This window comes from Meles meles, chromosome 8 (assembly GCF_922984935.1).
Source record: "Meles meles chromosome 8, mMelMel3.1 paternal haplotype, whole genome shotgun sequence".
Taxonomy (NCBI): Eukaryota; Metazoa; Chordata; class Mammalia; order Carnivora; family Mustelidae; genus Meles; species Meles meles.
This window is the reverse complement of record NC_060073.1, coordinates 18,140,470-18,156,810: the sequence shown is the minus strand read 5'-3', so window position 1 is coordinate 18,156,810 and position 16,341 is coordinate 18,140,470. Positions and strand designations below refer to the sequence as shown.

General features: G+C 37.6%; 1 pseudogene; it reads right to left on the bottom strand.

The window, feature by feature from the left end:
* Positions 1 to 3,803: 3,803 nt before the first annotated feature.
* LOC123948655 lies at positions 3,804 to 4,770 on the bottom strand (annotated as a pseudogene).
* Positions 4,771 to 16,341: the final 11,571 nt, after the last annotated feature.

The window sequence follows — 16,341 nt, the reverse complement described above, 5'->3', positions numbered from 1 at the left end:
TTAATAGTTGTGGCAATGGAGACTCATATGGCAGAATTCTCAGCTACCAAAGACTGGATAATTTATGAGCCATAGATCCATCAACTTCTTTTGGTGTGTGTATCTAGATGAAAGATTCTCAAGATTTGTTCATGGGAATGTAGCTTTTCTCTCTATAGCTCACAGAAGGAATTGTGCAGATTTGCAGTAAAGAACAGTAATTCCACATGGTAGGGGTTGAGAAAATCTCACTGAGCCAAACATTATACATGAAGACATTCAGAGGTAGATGATGGAAACACTATGGAAAAGAGGCTCCACTACAGTCTTTTCTCCCTCAGCTTCTGGGGTGTTGAGGAGCTGGTTGAAATCCCGCACCAAATCACCTTGAAAAAGTCAACATTGGATTGAGATTTTGATAGGGATTATACTGACTCTAGATCACTTTGGATAGTATGAACATCTTCACAACTTTGAATCCTACAATCCACAAAGACATGATGTCTTTCTTTTATTTGTTTTTTTATTTTTGGTTTAACTTTCTTTCATAAATGTTTTGTTGTTTTCAGTTTGCAAATCTTTTAAACTTTTTAGTTGTTTATTTCTAAGTATTTCATTTTTTTGGTGATAGTAATTCTGGCCTTATAAAGGAAATTCAGGTGTGTTTTTCCTTTTCAATTTTTTAGAAGTGTTTGAGGATTGGCATTTATTCTCTTAAAATGTTGTGTTGTAGATTTCACCAGTGAAGCCCTCTAGTCTTGGGCTTTTCTCTCTTCAGAGGTTTCTCCTTAAGAATTTAGTTTTCTTTGTGAGATTAAGAGTCATTTATGGTTTGTCTCCCTCCCAATCCCATCTTGTTTCATTCATTCTTCTCCTATTCCCCTAACCCCCCATGACTCTTAATCTCACAAAACAAACTGGGGGTTGCTGGGGGAAGGTGGGATTGGGAGAGGGGGAGGGGGCTATGGACATTGGGGAGGGTATGTGCTATCGTGAGTGCTGTGAAGTGTGTAAACGGGGATAAAAATACATTATATGTTTAAAAAAAATTTGGAAGGAGAGGCGAACCATAAGAGACTATGGACTCTGAAAAACAACCTGAGGGTTTTGAAGGGTTAGGGGTGGGAGGTTGGGGGAACAGGTGGTGGGTAATGGGGAGGGCACGTTTTGCATGGAGCACTGGGTGTTGTGCAAAAACAATGAATACTGTTACGCTGAAAAAATAAATAAAATGGGAAAAAAAAGAATTTAGTTTTCTTGTTCATTATTGATCTGTTCAGGTTATATATTTCCTCATGTGTCATATTTGATAGATTCTATGTTTCTAGTAATTTATCTATTTCTTCCAGGTTTTTTAGTATATAATTTTTTAGTATATAATTGTAGTAGTGTCTTATAATACTTTTATTTCTGTGGCATGAGTTTTAATGTCCCCTCTTCCATGTGTGGTCTCTTCTTAGTCCAGCTAAAGTTTGTCTATTTTGTTTTACTTTAAAAACTACTCTTGGTTTCAATGATATTTTTCTATTGTTTTCCTAGTCTCCATTTCATTGATTTCCACTGTCATCTTAATTATTCCTTCCTCTGGAAACTTTGGACTTAGTTTTTTTTTTTTCATACTGTTAAGTCACTTGAGATCTTTCTAAATGTAGGTGTTCATTGCTAAAAATTTGTCTTAGTATTGATTTTTCTACATCGTATAGGTTTTAGTGTGTAGTTTTAATTTTTTTTTGTTTTGACATATTTATAAGTCTGCTTTTTATTTCTTCTTTGACCCAAAGGTTGTACAATAATGTGTTTTTTAATTGCTGTGCTTTTGTGACTTTTTCAGTTTTCCTTCTGCTATTGATTTTGTTTCTCTTCACTGTGTTGAGAAAAGATACTGTATATGGTTTCAACCTACTTAAGTTTTTGAAGACTTATTTTGTGACCTAACGTATGATCTTTCATAATCTTCCTTGTACACTTGAGAAGAATGTATTTTCCACTACTATTGGATCAAGTGTTCTATACATGTTTGTTAGGTCCATTAAGGAACAGTTTTATTCAAGTCCATTTTGTTCTTAGTGACTTTTTTGTCTATATATATTCTATTCATTGTTGAAAGTGGAATATTGAAATCTCTTACTATTACTGTGTTGTCTATTTCTGCATTTATATCTGTTAATGTCTGCTTAATGTATTTAGATATTCTGATGTTGAGTGTATAAATATTTATAATTATTATACCTTGCTGGTAAACTGACCCTTTTATCATTATATACAGTTCTTATTTGTGACAGTTCTTGTTTTAGAGTCTATTTCATCTGACATAGGTATAGTCCTGCCCTCCTGCCCTCTTTCATTAGCCATTTGCATAGAATAATTTTTCTCATCACTTTACTTTGAAATAATGTGTGTCCTTAAATCTTATGTAAGTCTCTTGCAGACAGCATAGAATGGGATTAAAAAAATCCATTTAGCCACTCTAAGTCTTTTGACTGGGGAGTTTAACCCAATTACATATAAAATAATTATTTATAGGTAAGGATTTAGTCTTGCCATTTTGTTTTCTGTGTGTCTTGTAGTTCTCCTCTCCTTTTATTTTTTTTCCCTTCCTTCCTGTCTTCATTCCTTTGTATTTTATTGATTTTTTGGTATTGATATGCTTTCATGATTTTCTCTTTCTTTTGCAGAACTTTTGTCTTGGATCAAATTTGGATCTCCTTTTATTTGAGTTCTTTCTCTTTGAATGGTACTGTGTCTTTATCTCAGATTACTTCCCATTGCATTGATCTGCAAGTGTTCTAAATGCTGGCTTTCCAATTTGGATGTGTAGACTTTTTGTCTTGCTTACTCAATTATCATTAACTCTTTTTTACTGGATACTTTTGTTCCTATCACCTAAGGCAGAAATCCTTATAATAACAGCTAGTTGAGAGGTGAAGTTGTTTAGAGTATGTCTTTGATAAAAGATATTCTATAGTTGTCTTCTGTGTAGGAAATGTGCAAGATTGTGCTATTGCTATATCAAGAAGAATTTTATATTTCTTTTTGGATTTAGGAAGAGAAAATAATTTGTTCTAGGAAGAGCCCAGATTTCAGTATAAATGGTGCCCATGGAATTGTGCAACAAGGCAGCATTAATTTTGGGATGAATCCTCTTGCATTATTCAATACTCATTCATTTCTGATTAATCTTTATTTCTCAACCCAATAAATATTCTTTGACTACATAGTTGGGAGTGAAACTGTGAATTCTCAGCAGAAACTTAGGCATTATGCCTTTTGTTTAAATATATCAGTTGTCCTACTGGTATATAATCTAAGCCAAAACTTTGCAGAGAACTGTTCCACTAAATATATAAGTCAGAGATTTTCTATACATGTGACATTTTTATGCTGATTAGCAATGTCCCTTTGATCAGCAGCTTGTAAATGCATAAAGGTTTGTAGTTGGAAGAGACTAGAGTCATCATTTAGTCAAATATTGATATGAAAGAGGAACCATTAAAGATTAAAGAAAGCAAGGGGTGCACAATATACTTAAACTCACTAAACTCACATAGTTTGACGTCAAGGCCATCATTCTTTCTATGAGTCATATTGTTTTTATTTTTTTATTTTATTTTATTATTTTTTAAAGATTTTACTTATTTACTTGACAGACAGAGATCACAAGTAGGCAGAGAGGCGGGCAGAGAGAGAGGAAGGGAAGCAGGCTCCCTGCCGAGCAGAAAGCCTGATGTGGGCTCAATCCCAGGACCCTGGGATCATGACCTGAGCCGAAGGCAGAGGATTTAACCCACTGAGCCACCCAGGTGCCCCGAGTCATATTGTTTTTACTATAAATGAATGAAATTTTTGTTTCTTCTCTTGTCATATGAATTATTACCCAAGATTTCTCTGTGGCTCCAGAGCTTCCTCATGGCATTTTTCACCCCTGAGTTTCTGAGGGTGTAGATTAAAGGTTTATTAACATGGGTGTTAATATGGTATAAAACACTGTTACTGCTTTGTCAATGGGGAAGGTGACCATGGGCCAAAGGTACATGAATAGGCAGGATACAAAGAATGGGATAACTACAGTAACATGGGAGGTGCAGGTAGAAAGGGCCTTACACTGTCCTTTATTACTGTGAGTTCTTAGGGAGTAAAGGATGAGGACATAAGAGGTGACAAGAATAGAAAAAATGAGGAGACACATCAGCCCACTGTTGGCGGCAACAAAAAGTCCAAAAATGTGAGCGTCAGTGCAAGAGAGTTTTAGTAGAGGGAAGAGGTCACAGATGAAGTGGTCATTGACACTGGGGCCACAGAATGGCAACCAGACCTTAAAAAGAATTTGAATCGTAGTGCGAAGAGATTCCCCAGCCCTGGCCATGGCTACCAGGTGGCCACACATTTGCCTGTTCTTTGCAATCCCATAGTGTAGGGAATTGCAGATGGCCAGGTAGTGGTCGTAGGCCATCACTGTGAGCAGGATGATCTCCACTCCTCCAAAGAAATGCTCTTCAAAGAGCTGAGTCATGCACCCACTGAAGGAGACAGTTTTGTTTTCCGTGAGTATGTCAAATATCATTTTGGGAGCCATGGTAGAAGAGCAGCAGCTGTCTACAAAGGACAAGAAAGATAGAAAGAAATACATGGGGAGCCCAGGGCTCTGCTGGATTTGATTGTCATGACAATGAGCAGGTTGCCTGCCCCAGTGAGAAAGTAGATGATTATAAACACAGTGCACAAGGGTTTCTGCACATCTGGGTTCTGTGTCAGGCCAAGCAGGATGAATTCTGTCACATTGTTCATTTCTTCATAAATCCTCTGTGGCATCTGGATAATTGGTTTGTCTATGAATAACACAGGGACTGCAATTGTGGCAGATGAATTCTGATCAAGCAAATCATTTCTGTCAGGGTTGCTTTCTTTGAGACTAAAGGCAACTCCCGGCAGTTAAACTCAGACTTTAAGTTGGGCCTTACTACTGGTTATAATGAACACATTGCCTCTTCACCATCTGACTGACACACAGACATATGTGTACACACATTCATGCATACACTCATTCATATCCACAGATACAGTTTTACAAATGCACATCCCTTCCTGTAATGGCTGGATATTCTTCATACCATCACAAAAAAAAAAAAAAAAGAATAAAAAGGAGAAGAAAGAATAGAGTGCATTAATGCCTTCAAATAAAATAAAGATTTGTTTTCAAAAAAATATATATGTAATTTCTGGCTGAAGAAAGAAGAGCACATTAAGTAGATGCCATGGTACAAGAAACAGGACAAATTAACAGATTCAGTTACATAAATGTCTGGAACACACTGGCAAAATACTTGAAACAAGTAAAACAAGTATATGGAAGTGGTTTTTACAAAAAAGATCTACTTATACCATTGTGAAAGTAAGGGCAAAACTAATAAGTAGATAACTCAAAGATTTAAGGAATAGATCTAAAATAATCCTCAGTTTCACAAGTCATCAAAGAAGTACCATTTAAACACAGTGAAATGCATTCGACACAAAACTTGGCTAAGAGCTATGATAGTTATGTTACCTAGTGCTGGTGGCTATGTGTTGATATAAAATCTTCTAGAAAGAATTTTAACTCCACATAATAAGGTTTATAACTGGTCATGTCTAGTACTCCTTCGGCTTGGGAATCTTACAGATAAAAAATATGGATAAAAATTAATCATACAGGTTATATTTCATAATTTTTTGTTGATAATAAGTAAGTGAACATATTCCAAATACTTGCATTAATATGAATAATTAAGTGAATTATGGTAATGAAATATCAGGAGGACATTGAAGTTATTTACAAGATTTTATAGTGTGGAAAGATTCTTCCTCCAATATAATATTGAGTGGAAACCACAAAATATAAAACAGTTTATGTATTATGATAAAAAATGTCCAAAATGATATGTATACATAGAAGAGTATCTGAAACAAAATACACTATAAAGATTAATAGTGTTTACTTGAATTATGAGTTAAGGGCATTTTTACATTCTTTAAAAAATTTTTTGATCCAAGTTTTCTCCAGTAGATTACCTTTATAATCAGCGAAAAAATTTAGTAAAAGTAATATTATTTTCTTATCTCTGGTGTGGGTTCATAATCTCCTGAGTGACTGCGCTTTTTGTAATAGACTAAATATAGTCATTATCCATAAAATTTTGTGAAAGTAGGTACACATATTTAAATCTAACTCACCTTAGGGACCTAGTATTACCTTGAGAACAACCTACTAATAAAAGAATCAGTATACCTACCTGTCTGAATGCCTTTGAGAAAGAAGTAACAGATTCATTCCAGAACAGGTGTCTTCTCTTCGAGCACACTTGGCATGGAGGTTGCTGTCGCTACCCATTCCCAGCAACTGCTCTGCAAGTTCAACCATTTTTATCTTAGATCTATTTCATTTGTTCACTTAGTTCCTTGAAAATTATTGCTGAGAGAGACTTCCCAAATAATTCTGTTTATCAGCTGGGTTTAGTTTTGGATTCTAGGGTCACACCTTCCAGTGAGTGTCATGCACGAGCATCCCAGGTCAGACACTTACTCTTTACTTAGCTTCTAAAGTGTTGGACTTCATAAGAAATTGAGGGGGAAAGCCTAACAACTGGGGGGACATCTCTCTCCAACCCACCGTACTTCACATTTGCCAGTATTTTTTTTTTTTTTTTTTTTGGTGACAAGATGAAGTATATTATAAAGACTACTTAATCTGAGATCCACACTGATATAAAGCCCTGAAAATGGTATACTTTGTTAAAGCACAAACATTAGGGATTGCAAGCAGCATACAATCCGCAACAAATGCAAGATCCCTGAAGTAGCAGGCAAGTTAGCTGCAGTTAGCTCTTGTAAGTCTTTTACCTAGTAAGCCTGTGCTCAGCCCAGAGTTATTTTTCTTTGGTCCTTGGGAGTCTGGATCCAGCTATGTTGGAAACTCAGAACCAAACAGCTTCTGTGATGTGTGGCTGGTTATTTTTATGTGGTTTTCCTGGGTCCATCTTTATTAATATTTTCACAGATGGTTTTAGGGAAGTTTAAAAATGGATATTAGGCTTGAGGGAGGCTCTGACTTCTCCGCTCCCAGAGGATTAGAATTAATAGTCTCAACCAAGATGGCAGCCAGGTCAATTTATCATTTCTCTCTGGGGGCCATGGTGGGGGAGAGCCAGCTGGGCTGGGTTAGCAGCCCCTCGATGACTGTGTTTAGGACGTGGTCCTAAGGGCTGGGATGAAAGGCACAGAATGTTCTATTCATGGGGGTACGTGTGCATGAGCCAGTCAGAGTCTATAAAATAGCCTTAATAATACCTATCTCACAGAGCTCTCGGGGGGGATTGAGCAAGATGATACAGGATAACGTCTCAGCCAGTGAAAAATGCTATTCTAATGCTAATGCCCCAATGATCTACTCCTGTAGGCTAGAGAAGGTGCTCTTAAAATAGAAATCTAAATCATACTGAAGAGAAAAATTTTGCTGGCTCTTCTATTTGCTAACTGTGTGACACGGGACAAGTTCCTTAGCCTTTTTATACCTGAGTTCCCACATTTGTAAAAAGGGGGTGATAATGGTACCTATCAGAGGACTGTAGTAGGGTTCTATAAGATAAAGAGCAAAGATTCACTGCTGTCTGTTTTTTTTCTGTGCAGATATCAAAGCTCATGGTGTGACCAGTTTGGGTTCCCGGCAAGAATTGTTTCAACTACACACATACACACACAATCTTATTTTCATTAGTCTTTTGGTTGCTAGAATCTGTGCACATACAGAAAGTAGAGAAGATCTATTTAAAGTGGAAAATACTGATTCATTTAATTCTAAATCTTTCTAAAATCTAATTTTAGAAATTATAATTCTAAAATCTTTTAATGAACATTTGATTTTTCATGACTGAAGAAATCTGACAATGAAGTTGGGAGTCCCTGAAAAAGTTGTAGGAATAAAGGAAAAATGGACACAATGAGAACTGACTAGTAATAAATTAACGTCACTCTGCTAAGTATGGTATTTTATATAATTCTTATATAATCCCAAGAGGACGGTTCTGCTAATTCTGTTTTATGTGTAAAGAGAACGATGTTCACTGTGAGCATCATTGGAAGGATCCGAGACACTAATCTTTGGTAGAGATTAGATTTAAATACAAGGATCTAATTCTAAGCCTGAGCTCTAACAATTATGCTGTGGTACCAGTTAGACACTGGTTCTATGATGTGTCTCATGCACTGGGAATGATTGGCATGGGGGGCTGATACAGACCCTGGGGGATTATGTAGAGTCTCTGGTTCTCCCAGCAGTGGCAGGCAGGACACATTCCTCAGACAGATCCCAGGTGCCTCAGTGACCATGAGGAGAGCCACAGAAAAAGGAGGACATTTTTTATCTTCCTTTCCTACCTTTGGCTCCAATCTGAGATATCTGCCTAAAGATTATCTTGGAAATTTTCTCTCTGAAAATTTCCTGATGCCTGCAGAGTGGAAGGAAGACCAAGTAGATGTTCAGACTGAGGAGCAGGGACATCCTCTACATGAATGGGGTGTGGTAGTTTCCCAGAGAAGTAATACAATAAGTGATGAGCCTGGGTGTGAAACCCAGTTCTTCTATTTACAAGATTCTATGTATGCCATTTCACTTGCTAGAGTCTGAAAAAGAGCCCTATTTAAATTGACATTATTGGGAAGAATACTGGTAAAATGAGTGTGTTATACATAGACCATACTTAGAAAATACTTTTCTGAAATGAATTGAGAGAAGTTTTTGCATTTTCTACCATTGTGATACTGTTGGCTAGTATTTGTTGAATCCTGGCTAACTTTGGGAGCTTGGCTATGTTATTTACCTTCCACATTCATCATTTTCCTTTTCTGCAAAATAGAGATAACATTATTTCATAGAGTTGTTACAAGAATGAAATTAGTCACTGAGTGGAACATCAGCATGTGGGTGATGTTTTTTGGGGTGGGAGAAACTTGATATGTTGAAATGCCAGGGGATAGAGCTAAGAAGGAAGTGTGGGGGAAGGGGAGAGAGAGAGATTGATTAGAGATGTTTGGTGAGCGGTCAGTGGAGGCACATTAGGTGTGGCAGACACTGTCACCCACAGTTGGCTATTTCCCAGCTTCTTTCTTTAGGTGTTCAGAGGAAAGTGTGGTCCCTCCCCAAGCCATAGTTGTGACACTGGATTAGTCTAAAACAATTATGGTAATGTCTTCCTCTTTTCAGTGATCAATTTAAGGGCTGGCATGTGACAAAATTTTGACCAATGGGAGACAAGAAAAACTTTGGGATTTCTTTTGGGTGATGCTTCTCTGTTCCTAAAAAGAGAATCAGAAGAATAATTTCTCTTTCCTAGTAATGCCTTCCATAAGGGACGCCAGAATTGCCACCAGAGATGCATCAGTGAGGTTTTGTACTGGAAAGTTGCCTCAAACAGCCAAAGATGGGATTGGGAGGGAGACAAACCATAAATGACTCTTAATCTCACAAAACAAACTGGGGGTTGCTGGGGGGAGGTGGGATTGGGAGAGGGGGAGCGGGCTATGGACATTGGGGAGGGGAGGCGAACCATAAGAGACTATGGACTCTGAAAAACAACCTGAGGGTTTTGAAGGGTCAGGGGTGGGAGGTTGGGGGAACAGGTGGTGGGTAATGGGGAGGGCACGTTTTGCATGGAGCACTGGGTGTTGTGCAAAAAGAATGAATACTGTTATGCTGAAAAAATAAATAAAATGGAAAAAAAAAAAGAGATTCAAGGAACAGAAAAAAAAAAAAAAGAAAAAACAAAAACCAGCCAAAGAGTGTACGGTTTACAAGGTGATTGCTAGGTTGTTATTGGACTTCATTTGAAACTGCTTTTATTTTTACTGCAGGATATAACATTATTTTGAGATATGAAATACCCATAAGTCCCGGGATACATCAGATAATCCTTCTAGTAGGGAGGGAAATGAACAGAAAATTTATTAATTAGAAATATAAGTACAGGATTTGTGAAAGAGGGAACCCATTGCACACATGAACAAGTGACTGCCTTGCCTTTGACCCCTACATTAGATCCTCCTGTGGAGTTACTTACCCTCATAGCTGAATGGATCCTTCCCTATGATCAATTTATGGTCGGTGCCTATTTGGTATATAGATCGTGTCTTCACATCTTCCTTATCCATTCATCCGTTGAGGGACATCTTGGTTCTTTCCACAGTTTGGCGACCATGGCCATTGCTGCAATAAACATTGGGGTACAGATGGCTCTTCTTTTCACTACATCTGTATCTTTGGGGTAAATACCCAGCAGTACAATTGCAGGCTCATAGGGAAGCTCTATTTTTAATTTCTTGAGGAATCTCCACACTCTACTCCAAAGTGGCTGCACTAACTTGCATTCCCACCAACAGTGTAAGAGGGTTCCCCTTTCTCCACATCTTCTCCAATACCTCTTGTTTCCTGTCTTGCTAATTTTGGCCATTCTAACTGGTGTCAGGTGGTATCTCAATGTAGTTTTAATTTGAATCTCCCTGATGGCTAGTGATGATGAACATTTTTTCATGTGTCTAATAGCTATTTGTATGTCTTCGTTGGAGAAGTGTCTGTTCATATCTTCTGCCCATTTTTTGATATGATTATCTGTTTTGTGTGTGTTGAATTTGAGTTCTTTATAGATCCTGGATATCAACCTTTTGTCTGTACTGTCATTTGCAAATATCTTTTCCCATTCTGTGGGTTGCCTTTTTGTTTTGTTGACTGTTTCCTTTGCTGTGCAGAAGCTTTTGATCTGGATGAAGTCCCAAAAGTTCATTTTCACTTTTGTTTCCTTGGCCTTTGGAGACATATCTTGAAAGAAGTGGCTGTGGCTGATATCGGAGAGGTTACTGCCTATGGAAAACCCCAAAGACTCCACCCCCAAACTACTAGAACTCATACAGCAATTCAGTAACATGGCAGGATACAAAGTCAATGTACAGAAATCAGTGGCTTTCTTATACACTAACAATGAAAATACAGAAAGGGAAATTAGAGAATTGATTCCATTGACTATAGCACCAAGAATCATAAGATACCTGGGAATAAACCTAACCAAAGAGGTAAAGGACCTGTACTCAAGGAACTACAGAACACTCATGAAAGAAATTGAAGAAGACACAAAAAGATGGAAGACCGTTCCATGCTCTTGGATTGGAAGAATAAACGTTGTTAAAATGTCTATACTGCCTAGAGCAATCTATACTTTTAATGCCATTCTGATCAAAATTCCACCGGTATTTTTCAAAGAGCTGGAGCAAATAATCCTAAAATTTGTATGGAATCAGAAGAGACCCCGAATTGCTAAGGAAATGTTGAAAAACAAAAACAAAACTGGCAGCATCATGTTACACGATTTCAAGCTTTACTACAAAGCTGTGATCACCAAGACAGCGTGGTACTGTCATAAAAACAGACACATTGACCAGTGGAACAGAGTGGAGAGCCCAGATATGGACCCTCAACTCTCTGGTGAAATAATCTTCGACAAAACAGGAAAAAATATACTATGGAAAAAAGACAGTCTCTTCAATAAATGGTGCTGGGAAAACTGGACAGCGATATGTAGAAGACTGAAACTCGACCATTCTCTTTCACCATACACAAAGATAAACTCGAATTGGATAAAAGACCTCAACGTGAGACAGGAATCCATCAGAATACTAGATCGTGTCTTCAGTGTGGAGAGCCATCACTCAGTCTGGAAAGTGGCTGAAGGGAAGCTGATTATTGAAAAGGAAACTATAAATCCACTCAGTGTGTTAAGAATGGTGTTCTTTTGGTAGCAGAAGATCCAGATTACAACTATAGTGATATAGTATGACTTTTCTTAGGTTTGGGCAATAGTCAGTGGACTGGCAATGAAGTCTGCAAAGGAGACTTGGATGACTGGAAGATGTGGAAAACCCAGGGTTGTATGAAATGAGGGGTCCACGTGAAAATTAAATCGATAGCAAGAAGTAATTGTTGTTAGAAAGGGAGCATCCAATCAATAATAATGTAACTGTTATTTGGTTTAATTGAGGTATAGTTGGTAGGATTAATTTGATTTCAACAAAATCTATAATACTTAAATTGATGATCAAATATATTAGGAAGTGGAATTAACATCTTCCATGATGCTCATTCAATGAAATCTGATTGATTAGAGGAGGAACTAGGATTAGTTAACAGCTAATTATTCCACTAAATCTACCAATTGATACTTTTCATACAATTTTAATTTCTCTAGTCAAGGGAGATTAAATAGTTCCCCAACTTGTGCTTGTTTGTGATTAAGTTTGTGGTGGAATATTTGGTTAGCTGAAATGCTTCTTTAAACAATACCAATCCTTTATTTGATGATACAAGATATTAACACTTTGCACTTGATCTATTATATTACCTGTTCTATAAATCATGCAAAACTTGCAGGAGAAGGAATGATTATGAGTGATTTAGTCTTGACCAAGAGTCAGAGAGTGGAGTGTGTAGGGAAGGGTTATTTTACAATGCTCAATAGGAAAATCTTAACTCTGGTGATGCAGGGCTTTGACCATTGTCTAGGATAAGACCAGTGGAATTTTTGACGTATTTTTAGAGTCCCAAACTCCCCTGATGATGCCAAGAAACTTTTTTTTTTACTGTTGGATTTTACTTAGCATAACTGACTTGACAAAAGGGATATGAATACCTCATCACAAACGTCTTCCCTGAACTTTCACGAAGCCCAGACTTATCTCATGCTGGTCTTGGTGGTTCAACTAGAGATGAAGCTTGTTTTTCTGTGTGAACAAAGACTCTTGGGCAATTGTTTGGGCATCTCTTCGACCTTCAGTGCTTGCCTCTACTCTGTTTCTTGGTTCTCAGTATCATTGGTCTTCAAAAGAATGCATTATATGATTATGCTTTGTGATTTCTTGTGAGTCCTTTCAAATACGCCAACTTGTGCAATCTTTGCAGTTGATGTCTCCACGAACAGTGTTTTTAGGGTTAGTTAGGATAAAATGAGATGAACAAAGATACTGTTCCACAATTTTACATCTTCACTGTTTCACAATATTTTTCCTTTGTGTTGCCTGACATGGATCACCATTACTTGTTTAAATTTATGTATACTGAGGGAAGCTAATATTGATGCCCAACACACAGTATCTTTGGAATTAAATTTGAAAATATGTATTCCTAAGATATTTTAGGGTGGATCATAACCTCATCCCAACTGCAAATGTAACCCCATTTCCAAATGTCAAGGTCAGTCCTTTGAGTCCCTTGTTACCAGAGATGAGGATATCTGCCTGGGTGTGTGCCCAAAGATGTATTAGCATAGCTCCTGTTATAGTCAGTCCCATGGAAAAATGGAAAAATTTTATGGTTGAGCTTGAAAATGAAGGGCAGTAAATCAGAGGGGGAGACAAGCCATGAGAGACCATACACTCACGGAAACAAAGTGGTTTCAGGTGGGAGAGAGGTGGGGGAATGGGTTAGCCTGGTGATGGGTATTAAGGAGGACACATATGGCATGGGGTACTGGTGTTATATGCAAACAATGGATCATGGAACACTACATCAAAAATTAATGAAGTACTGTATGGTGACTAACAAAACAGAATAATAATAGAAGTAAAAAAAAGTGAGCAATAAGCCTCTTAGAAAAAAGAAAAAAGGAATTTAATATTGAAGTGTAACTGATGTAAAATGTTATGAAGGTTGACCTGTACCATGTAGGGATTTGACAGTTCTATACTTTATTCAGTGCTCACCAAGGTAAGTTAGTCACCCATCTGTCACCATACAACAGTATTACAATATTATTGATTATATTCCTTATGGTGTACTTTTTAACTCTTTGATGTATTTATTTTATAGTGAAGTTTGTACCTTTTAATCTCCTTTACCTAGTTCACTCTACTCCCCACAACCACCTCTGGCATCCACTGCTGGTAACCACCACTTTGTTCTCTTACATGAGTTTGTTTGCTTGTTTTGGGACAACATATATATGAGAAGGGAAAGGGTCAGAGGGAGAAGCAGACTACCCACCAAGCAGGCAGCCTGATGCGGGACTCGATCCAGGGGTTCCAGGATCATGACCTGAGCCAAAGGCAGTCGCTTAACCAACTGAGCCACCCAGACACCCGGGACAACATATATTTTTAAAATGCCTTCATGTACAGTTAGATCTAACCTGACCTAAAGTCCTGAGAACATGAGAAATGTCAGCATCACATGATATTCAATCCCTGGTCGTGAAATCAGACAAGTTTCTGAGCTCTTCTTCAGGAATCCCAAGCTCTATATAGAGATAGTTCTGTTGGTTCTGGCACTGGGCTCTCCCTTTTCCTTCTCCCCGAGCAGCAGAAGGAGACTCATCATCAGGGAGAGGTTTTGAAATAAGTTCTGCTGAGACACATCACAGTTGCTCCAGCCAGCTCCCCATTGGTTATTGCAGAGATGTTTAAGGGCATTTGTGTCCTAGACTATGGAGCTGGAGGGGAGCTGGCTTTTAGTGTCCAGAGATCTGCTCACAGGTCCCATTCGTTTCCTTGATGAGAAAACTCTCTGCTCTTCTGTCCCTACTCATATACAGAGGCCTTTTATGACATTTGAAGTACAGTGAGGCTGGCATAGATGTTTGGTCCTCCTGTGATCATGGTTAGTGAATGATGGTTGGTAGTGGTGTTCTTGGGCTCCTCTTGTCAGCAACCGTTGACCCTGGCTTACTTTCTGTGCTGGTGACATCTCTGAAAGCAGTCACCATATCTGAGCAATTTCACTAGTTTTTAGCTGACTCCTATTTTTCAATCTAAATCATTTAATTCTTACAACCAGAGAGTATGCAATGCTATTTCCATTTTACAGGTGTAAAAAAATCAGTAGAGAGATGAAGCACAATGGTTACATTGACAAGGGTAATTAATACAGGAGACAAGATGAGTAATCAAATCTGGTTGATCCAAAGCTTTTAATCTCTGACTTCAAAGCATCTATTTCTGAATTATCCTTGAATTTCCTTATACAAATGTTATGAATTCTTTTCTGTAATTCAGATCTGTGGTCATTGTTGTTCAGTTTTGTGACACAGACTTATTCCAATGTCACTGGTAATTTCCTGTCCCAGCTGTTCAGACTGTTCCTTTGTCCATGTCTAAAATGCAACTTTTTAATTTATTTATTGTATTGTATTATATTAGTCACCATACAATACATCATTAGCTTTTTCAAGATTGATTGTTTACATATAACACCCAGTGCTCCATGCAATACATGCTCTCCTAAATACCCACCACCAGGCTCACCCATCCCCCACTCTCCACCCCTCAGATTGTTTCTTGGCATCCACAGTCTGTCATGGTTGGTCCCCCCCTCTGGCTCCTCCCTTCACTATTCCTTTCCTTCTAATATCCTCCATGTTATTCCTTATGTTCCACAAGTAAGTGAAACCATGTGATAATTGGCTTTCTCTGCTTGACTTATTTCACTCAGCATAATCTCCTGCAGTCCCATCCATGTTGATGCAAAAGTTGGGTATTCAACCCTTTCTGATGGTTGAGTAATATTCTATTTAAAACACAACTTTAACATGCAGTTGTTTTCTGACTTAACTCTACAAACTTGATCAGTTATATTTCTTTTGCATCAGCCAATTCTGCCTCTAATTCTTCTGTACACAATTGCACACTCCAGGGAATAGTGGTAATGTAAGCTTTAAAATGTACCTGCGTGTGCAAGTGTTTTCTTATTGGGACTGTGAGAAGTAAGGAATTCTTTACTGCTGTGGTGCAGGAATATTTATTAAACTATCAAATTCAGGAAGATAAGAAAAAGTATATTTGGGTGGAAATACTTGAAGGCTCACTGGCTTTCTATATATTATTGCATATATAGAACTTTTCCTCTTATAAAATAAAACTTCATTCTAGCTATACTGCAGGGTGTAGTGAGTATTGAAAATATTGCTGCAGAACCATTTAATACCAACAATCAGGGCAACATTATGACTTCTGTGGCCCTGTGCTACTTTGTCCTCATGAGTCCTTCTCCATTAAAATTATTAAAGATCATATTTTATGAATGCATTGGTATAACGATGACATACTCCACATTGTATTTGGATTATACTTATTTTTTATTCTTATTTTAAAAGAAATTAAGCATTTACAGGGATCCTAGAATTATTGTGGGCTCTAGGCACTGTGCCTACTCTTCCTGGATGGATATGTTGACCCTGCCCACAAAATATATGATCCTGAAGAAAAGCGATCCAAGCAGGATAATTGACTGTCCCACATTAATCAAGTAAGAAGGGGAATAAATCTCTCTAAATTTTCACCAGATATTTTTATGTAAATACT